Raw genomic sequence first — 9849 nt, forward strand, 5'->3', positions numbered from 1 at the left:
TAAAATTCTAAAAGTGTGAAATGCGTACTCCAGGAGTAATAATCTTTCGATTTAGGCAATAAAAAAATAAAAGAAAGCCACCCTATTCCTATCCCTGGGCTTTCCCTCTTCGGGGATTTTTGAGTGGAGCGCATAAAGGCTTCATCCAGGTATTGAACCCACAACCATTTGGCAGCAAAGTGCTCCATCCATTAAGCTACCACGCTCTCCTCGTCCATCAAAACTAAGTGATTTTCTCATTCACCGCCCCTAACAAAAGAATTACATCTACCCTAAGAATCAGACTAATGCGGTTCCTACAGTTGTCTCCCCAAACGGCGGACTCAAGTTCAAATTCCGAGGTTGGCGGGAATATACCATAGATCCGTCAGATACAATATTGACAGATTTTTTTCAAGTATTTCCAATAATTGAACCGTCGATGAAGGAATTATTATACTATTTACCACCGAATCAATCTATCTATATCAAATAAATAAAACATTATCATCTATAAGATCCAACCATCATCCATTTGTAAGTAATTTCTGCGCGAGAACACAATAATATCAAACGAGCGATTTAAAAATATATCACAGATCCCATTGGTCCCTAATGTTTTAAGTACCCTGAATTTAATATCCGATAACAACTCTGTATTTCTAAACGTTTAATGATAAAAATGTTTAATTTTACGCTTACGAACTCTTTCGAATCAATCGGACGTCACGGAACTAAAAAAAACAAATTCTCATGGGATTTTAATGACATTTTGAATTAAATACCGGACAACGATCGCGGAAATCCCATTAAAATATAGTTTTCTCATTTTCGAAATTTTCAAAATCCCGAAAGCAGGATAAGGATACGCGGGAGTGTAGAACCGTGCTCGAGGTGATTCATATTTTCTCCTGCAGAGCGCGGGTCGAGTCGCGCCCGCAAATGATGTGCGTGGGCAGCGACACACCTGAGCGTGTTCGAAATTAGTTACTTCCACTTTCCCACGTTGTGGCGCGCCGCGGCGGATGCGTTGCGCGACGTTTTCTAAATATTAAGGAGGGAAATGCGGGCAAAGTTTAGAGTTTTAGATTGCGGGGGAAGCAAGTATGCCGGGAGTTAAGGGGCTACGGAACACCCCCCCCCCCCAAAGTGAAACAGGGGGTATTCCATTGACCCTAAGTGTAACTTGAAAATTTGTTTAAATTAGCCTCTGAAAACAGCTTTTTAAGTTCTATGCTATACCATAGCATCTGAGGTAATTTGCGCCATGAGGGAAAGGCATGGAGCAAAGAATGGAGAGAAACCCGGCGTCGGCATTAGCCTGCTCCTTATTATTGGCGGAATAAAAAGGGAGGATGAAGTGCAACGTTTGATGTCTATGTTTATGTTCAATTAATACTGTTGTTGGTTTGAGTTTTATGTTGAATTTGATGTTTATGCATAATGAATAGGGATGGAAGGTTGCCAAGGGGTTGTTGTGGGATGAGAGGGCATTGTTGTGAGGGAAGCCATTAATAAAAGATTTTGAAGGAATGAAACGAGGAAAGAAATTGTATTTTTAAAGAAATAATGAGGTTTTGGAAGGAAAAGTTGGCTGAAGCTACAGAAGAAAGACCATGTTCTTTACCGGCGTATTATTAACGTGAATTTTTTCGGTGATGGTATATCGAGGAGGCGGCCGAAAGCTGAGGTCATTTTCTCACTGAGGAGAGGGTAGGAGAGGAAGGGTGGAGAGATACACGGCGTAAACATTAGCCTTTTCTTAACGAAAGGCGCCAAGGGGACCACGGGTTAACGTCCCATCCGACGGACAATGTCTTGCGCTTGAAATGTCCTACACACAATACAACACAACACTCAAGCAGGGATCGGACAGTCTCTGGAAAATCTCTGCCACCACCGGGATTTGAACCCGATCCCACGGGGTGGGAAGCCAACACTCTAGCCACCACACCAACCCGATTCCCGCTTTTCAAGTTTTATTTAATACGGAAATTTATTTAAAATTTTCAGTTTTTTGTTCATATTTTACTTGTATGTACAGGTTTGGTAATTTTAGCGGACAAATTCCCATTAGAGTTGGGGGACAAGGCTCCCCTTGCCCCCCCAAAAACTCCGCCCATGAAGAGGGAGGTCAGATGTGAATGAGAAGGAGAACCGGAGTGGATGCTTTGAATATTCTTGGCATTGCATATGGACACAAGATAGGAATATGTCATTATTTAAAACAGTGAATTGCATTATAGGCTACCCTGATCTCCTGAGAAAAGGTTGGCATCAATCAAAATACCTTCAGGAACATGTTCCAGGACAATATTCACCAGAAAGATTTTTCACCGACGGTGGCGGCGGGGATAAGTCCTCGCCTACCACATACTCCTAGGTTCGAGTCCCGACTGAATAGGTTGCCACTTCTAGGGCATAGGTGTGTGTGCACATATAGCAGAAATACCTCTCGGATACGTCTCTGAGACGTCTCGAATATCGCATGTTACATCTCAGAGACATTCTGAGAACTTCAGAGGCATCTCTGAGACTTCTCTGAGATGTAACTACGTCCAAAAAAATGGTGTCTGAGATATCTCATGGGACGTCTCAGATAAGTCTCTGAGATGTCTTATGAGACTTAATACTATGGTATGCTTTAAATTTAGGCAAAAAAATAATTAAATGCAAATTATACAGCTATAGCCTACTTTACTCGATCATTTTTAGCGACAAATTTTGTGATGGATAACCTTTTGAAAATAAGAAACCTATATTAAATGTCGTGATTTTAATGATAAAAACTGCAGAATTGTACCGAAAAATATATATATGGAAGGCATTGATGGCGTTTAAATACATTTTTTTTAAATTCCTGAACGCCTCACGATTACTTCTCCGGGACATCTCTGAGACATACGCGATATGCGAGACCATAGTGAGACGTATCTGAGAGGTTCGTTGCTATGTGGGATGATCATCTTTTGTAGATTGTTTAAACTCCCGATGTTAAGGCCCCACTGTGCTATTTTCGGGGGTAATGGAGATAATAAATAAATAAAATACCAACCTGTCTTCTATGTTAATAACAGTGGCTTCTCAATACCTTTTTCGTTTTGTTGGAGACGCAGCATCACAAGTTAACTTTTTCGGAATTAGTACTGTCAAGTTCTAGGGTGAAATTCTTATATTATTGGCTTGATATCGATTGGGTGCATATGTACTAATACCACTTAAATATTTTAGTTTCGTTACATTAATTGTAACTCTGATAATTATTTATTTCTTGTTGAGTAAAGATTTTTACTTATTTTTACGTGTTCTACCTATAGGTAACGGATGTATTTTGCCATCATGTTATATTTCTTAATATAAGTATACTGTTTAGTTAATTCAGGCTCCGTTGGCAATAAATGAATTATGAAGAATACACCCTTAAAATTGAGCTTATGTACGGCGAGACGATATGAAATACCCTCAAGAAAACTTCGAAGGGCCACTTTTTTTAAGAAATCGAAAAACTAAATAGATGGAAGTTTAGAATTTAATATATAAACCATAAATTGACTCAATTTTTTTGACTAATTAATAAAAAAATTGAATGAATTTTTAAAAAATCAATCGAATACCAAAACTTGATTTAAAATGTCAGCAATTCAACTACATTTTCTTATCATCAATTCTTCTGTGTACCATTGTATATATGCAGAATATTTAAGTGCACAAAGTGAAATAATTTTGCATTTTTTGGCTCTACTGCTTCCATCCTACGACGTTCGATCGAAATCTGCGAAGTTACCTCGTACTTATCCCTTATGAACCCAAATGCCTCAATGCATAGCCCAACACTAGGCTTAACTTGTGGAATGAAATGACATTATTGATTTATAGGCAATCTGTGCAATGTTACCGAAATTTCCATTAGTTTATCAGTATTTTTACACACGCTAATAACCATTATCGTCCAACGATAAGACAACAACAAACACAAATTAATCCTGGCATTCTGGAGAATATGTGATATAATGTTTATTACACCATATGTATCGCAAAAAAATATACCATGTGCTCTTAACCGGACTAATTTTGCGTATTTAGCAAGTGAATGTTGTATCTGAGGTCAAATCACGTTTGTTACATGAAGAAAGAGTAAGGCCGACCCAATTACCTGGAGAAAGTGTTTACTTACAAATGTAAGTACTGATTCATCCACATTATTTGAACTCTAATTGTGATTTTTTTAACTCGATGGATGCCGTCTATGACAGAAAACATTTATTTTGAAATAATTTATATGAAAAGCAACTGTTTCAATCCAGAATTGAATAAAATATTTGGATAGGTGTTTTACTACTTACAGAGCATTTATTTCAGGGGAAACTAGCAACCTCAGCGAAAAGCGCCCGTCTAATCATCACGATCTCTCATTCTATACTTAACCTTGCCACACAAAAATTGAGAACTGCTACAACTTTTCTGCCGTTGCGACGAATTACTGTATTTATACTCCGCGCAGGGCGGATGGACCAATTAAGAAAACCACGGAAATGGATTTAACCGCTACGAAATGGAGACTAAGAGCTTTCGACGGATTTCCGACAGCATTTGTTTTTTTCTCAATTGATTTGTTTCTCGATGGCTCGACGCAAGATTGTTTCATTCTCAGGCATCAACAGATGGATACAAATATTAGTCATTAATTAAATTAGTCGGCGAATTAAATTAGCGCGCATTACTTACCTTTCGAATAAAAAGTATAATAAATTATTTAAATAAATTAAATTATTTAAAATACGTATCGACTGGGTTCTATCGACATTTTTCGAGATAAATCGAGATTTTTCATGGCGTTTATTACGGCGTTATCGGTAAAACTCAATGTTTGCTTGAGTATACTCTACATATTTAATATTTTAATAATTAATTTAGTATTACCCAGAGTTAACATACAAAAATAGATGAACAACAGCTGCTAATAATTTTCAAGCGTTGCGACGAATTGCCCCATTGCTATTCAACACTGGGCGGATGGACCAACGAAGGAAACCGCAGAAATGGGTTTGACCGCCACGGAAATGGAGCCTACGAGATTTGGACGGATTTCCGACAGCAATTGTTTTTTTTCGATTAATGTTTTCCTGAATGGCTCTACGCCATATTTTTTTCAATCTCACTTACGGCTGTCAACGACAGATCACTCGAAGAGAGAGCGGGGGAAAAAAATTTTAAACGGTTTCATGAGAGATTCATTCCCATTCAGACCGATCAACGGCAATTCTGTGTAGAGTGGCAAATCCATTTCCGAGCGCATTTTTTGTTTTCAACCGGACGAGGGTTCTGACCACATCACGCATTAATCCCATTCACGCAATCCAAATGGGTCCCGCACGCAGAATGAATAAACGAGGAAATCGCCTATTTTCATCGCGTCTCTCACGCATAGCGATGCACGCCTCAGTTCAAGCGTGACCGAAAGTCTTTTGTTTTATTTTCGCGAATTGTCATGCCCGGCGCTACCTATGTACGCTGTCATTAAAACAAAGACTCCATGACGACGGGTAAACTTGCATTGAATATTCAACCATTTGATGACATTTTTCAACCAAAAATAATGCAATACGTTTACGTACACTTGGATTAAGAGGAATCACTTGAATCACTCCCCCTCTTCAAGCCTTTTTTATCGGGAATAATCACTCGTTTAATCACACCTTTTGGATGTATTTGTAAATAAAATTATTTTTTCCATTCTTCATCTTCTTCAGCTGGCCGCACTGGGGCTAGTTTGCACCAACTGACCATCTTGAAATTTTATGAGAATGTATATAGTAATTATTTATATTATTTAGTATAATTTATACCCGAGTGTCAATTGATTTTTTAGGTTTCATATTAAATTTGCAGGGATGAGTTATTGCTGATTTCACAGTAGTTTAAGAAAACAATTGTCTCAAAGGCAAGTGAAATTTTGTGTTCAAAACGCAGGGAAACTTCATTGTATGTAATTTCACCTTTTTAATAAAGTATTTGACGATCTCTTTTTACAAAATATGAGTTCAGTAATAATGTAAGCAAAATATTTAGCATTAAAATAAAATTGAGTTGCACGAAAAGCGCTTCGGTTTTTCGGGAACTTCTCTCGAGAGGCGGGAGAAGCGCGAAAGCGGTTCGTTGCGGTTTTATAATGTCCGGTTAACCTTAACCGGAACGTGATGCAGCCGAAGCTCTAGCTTGAAAATATTTGAAAGCTACAGAAATCAAAAGCGGTTTGGAGCAAAGTTTAGATAAAATAGGTGGCGAAATTACATGGAACCACTCAGTGCCATAACTATGGGGGAGGAGTGAGGGGGATAGATAATTTTTCGTGGGTTTAAAGAAAATTTGTTGAAAACTTTCCTTTCAATCCAGTCCTGATTTTCCTAAAAAGTTATGCGATATTTGCTTCTAGGGGGGGCCGCCGCCCCCTCCTGACCCCCGCTGGGTACTCCTATGCTATTTACATGCTGCCTTTTCGACGGCAAAATTTCGTACATATTGTGCCGAGCGCAGTTTAAATGTTCCGCCGACACTCAAAGCTTAAAGGATGTGAGCGACTGGCCAGCTGCTAGTTGGCTGGGACTCCCCAGGTACTCGGGTAAATGAGGGTTGGGTTGGGCTCGCGACCCTTTCCCGGCAACCGGTCAGCCCGGAGTGGTGGCACCCTTTGCACGGCATTTACAAGGAGGGTGGAAATGCGACGACTATTCATTTAAGCCACTTATAAATGGTGAAAGATATGACGATCTTTATTCCGGCGGATGTACTGCGAAAATATTTTTATGTCGAAAGTAAATGTACTCCTCAGTATTTAAACCTTAAAACTGTAAAAAAGAAAATCGCAAATTAATTATTGAAGACGATAATATTCCGTTGCCAAATATTACCACTCACTGACACTTAAGCCCAACTTTTAAGGTGGTATATATATAGGTGATTCCACCCTTATTCGATGTACTCGCTTCGGCGGTACATATACTAAAATTGGAACGATACAGAGAAGATTAGCATGGCCCCTGCGCAAGGATGACACGCAAAATCGTGAAGCGTTCCACATTTTTTGTAGGCTATTTTTTAATAATTTGACGGAAAGATGTCGCTGGAAAAGATAAAATAGCATTCGTCAATTCGACCCAGGTTGAAATTCGCTCACGAAAGATTAAAAAAAAGGAAAGTCATAAATTTCCAATGGAGATGGTAGCAAGAGGCCGTCGTGAATAAAAAATTTAAACATTCGTCCCAAAAACAATTTGCTTCCCACAAGGATGAAAGAGAAAAATGGAAAACATATGAGTCTCCTTTATATTCGTCCAAACAAATATTGGAACGAAATTATGATGATATGTGTATTTTGGAAAAATAGCGGCAGATTTAGTTCAAAGATTGAAAGTCTGGCGGCGGCAGCGTGACCACACGGCAGCGATAGACAACAAACATCAAGAAATTTCCCCACAAAACCCTCCTGGAGATTGTGTCAGATTTCTCGATTGTAGCAACAATTTTTAATCTATTCCTGGATAGCCGAAGATGCTAACTGTTCATACGAGGTTTGTTCAGAAAATAAAGGGAATTTTAGTTTTTTGAAAAAATAAATACATATTAATATATTCGTCCCCATTAACTTTTTCGCCATCAAAATAATCCCCATTCGATGCTATGATCGTGTGCCACTACTTCTTCCAAAGCTCGAAGCACTGCTCAAACACGATATTTGGCATAGTCTTTAGCTCTTTCCGGAATACCCCTTTAATGACATTATTATGATATTATAATGCTTGTTAATAGAAATGAGCAGGTGTTAAATGGGATAGATGAGAAAAGAACGTTGATGGACAAAATAAATCAAAGGAAGGGTAACTGGCTGGGAAATTTGATGGAGGGAGTGGAATTTTGAAAGTAGCTTTGGAGGGATAGGTGGAATGGAACAGAAGAAGGGAAGTAGAAGGCTGAAGTTCATTGACAACATAAAAATTGGAAGTTATGGAGACTTGAAGGAGATGGCCGGAGACAGGAGGGAATGGAGACAGCAATGGCGCGGGGGACCTGCCGACGGGCGGAACAGCACAAGATGATGAATGCTTGTAAAACGACATAATGTTAAGGTTTTCTTTCATATTGGAAAAAGACGCACAGGGGAATCTTTTTTAGGAAATGGTTTAGGTTTTGAAATATATTTTTGGACAAACATTCACGAACAAGCATTGATCACACGTTTACGATGATATATGAATTGAACAAGTCTATTTTTTTCTTTTTTACGGCAAGCTATAAGAAAATGAATCTTTTTTTCCATCTTTCAACGACTAACCGGTTACGCCGCGTTTTCGCAACCTCTGCCTTGTGCGCTGGTGAATAGTGCGGTAAGTTTCTGATGAAGGCTATATTTGTATAAAGGCTGTAGGATGAGAGCTGCACGCCTGGTATAGCGTCATCCCTTAAAACTCACCCTACATAGTGGTGGCTTGCACGGTACCTCGTAGATGTAGAAGGGAAGTATGAGCCGAAAATTGCCAAGCGCATTGAGACATGTCTAACCTTAGCGGTAACCTCATAATAATGCCAACGTGTACCATAGAACTTCAGCTCATATTGCTGCACATAAGTAAAAATGCTGTTTTGTCCCGAGCGAGCAAGAAGGGTAAAATAAAGGTCTGTATCTGACTACCTCTACCCGTCCGCCAGTGGCATTATACAAGTTTTTAAATAAGCTCCCTTCCCATAACTTTGTATTACAACGGTTTCTTTAAGTATTGATTATCATTTGATATTCATTGAAACATTTGGCAGTTTATTAAACCTCGATTTTTTTGGTACCTTACTCGTGTGATGAAGTTTGTGTTTATCAGGTGGCTGTCAAAGTCAAACTCAAAAGTCAAAAAATTTAAAAAAAAAGTAAAAAAATGAAAAAAATAGCCTACAAAAAATGTGGAAAAAGAAAGTGTGAAAAAAGAATCGAAGATGGAGATCAGATGAATTGTGGCATCTTTCCGTCAAATTATTAAAAAATAGCCTACAAAAAATGTGGAACGCTTCACGATTTTGCGTGTCATCCTTGCGCAGGGGCCATGCTAATCTTCTCTGTATCGTTCCAATTTTAGTATATGTACCGCCGAAGCGAGTACATCGAATATGGGTGGAATCACCTATATATATACCACCTTAAAAGTTGGGCTTAAGTGTCAGTGAGTGGTAATATTTGGCAACGGAATATTATCGTCTTCAATAATTAATTTGCGATTTTCTTTTTTACAGTTTTAAGGTTTAAATACTGAGGAGTACATTTACTTTCGACATAAAAATATTTTCGCAGTACATCCGCCGGAATAAAGATCGTCATATCTTTCACCATTTATAAGTGGCTTAAATGAATAGTCGTCGCATTTCCACCCTCCTTGTAAATGCCGTGCAAAGGGTGCCACCACTCCGGGCTGACCGGTTGCCGGGAAAGGGTCGCGAGCCCAACCCAACCCTCATTTACCCGAGTACCTGGGGAGTCCCAGCCAACTAGCAGCTGGCCAGTCGCTCACATCCTTTAAGCTTTGAGTGTCGGCGGAACATTTAAACTGCGCTCGGCACAATATGTACGAAATTTTGCCGTCGAAAAGGCAGCATGTAAATAGCATAGGAGTACCCAGCGGGGGTCAGGAGGGGGCGGCGGCCCCCCCTAGAAGCAAATATCGCATAACTTTTTAGGAAAATCAGGACTGGATTGAAAGGAAAGTTTTCAACAAATTTTCTTTAAACCCACGAAAAATTATATTAGTATAAGACAAGTAACTAAAATATTTTTTTTTCGAGCAAATATTTTCAAAAACTAATAAAGCGCTGTTTTAATTTTCTTAAAATGTT

The 9849-nt window shown here is 38.8% G+C and overlaps 2 non-coding genes across 2 annotated transcripts; one reads left to right on the forward strand and one right to left on the reverse strand.

Moving 5' to 3' along the window:
• The first annotated feature begins 6954 nt into the window (after nucleotides 1-6954).
• LOC124158295 lies at nucleotides 6955-7061 on the forward strand. Its single transcript, XR_006864763.1, has one exon. It is a non-coding gene; the product is annotated as a U6 spliceosomal RNA (small nuclear RNA).
• Nucleotides 7062-9015: 1954 nt separating this feature from the next.
• Nucleotides 9016-9122, reverse strand: LOC124158296. The gene has a single exon (XR_006864764.1). It is a non-coding gene; the product is annotated as a U6 spliceosomal RNA (small nuclear RNA).
• Nucleotides 9123-9849: the final 727 nt, after the last annotated feature.

Source organism: Ischnura elegans, chromosome 4, assembly GCF_921293095.1.
Source record: "Ischnura elegans chromosome 4, ioIscEleg1.1, whole genome shotgun sequence".
NCBI lineage: Eukaryota > Metazoa > Arthropoda > Insecta > Odonata > Coenagrionidae > Ischnura > Ischnura elegans.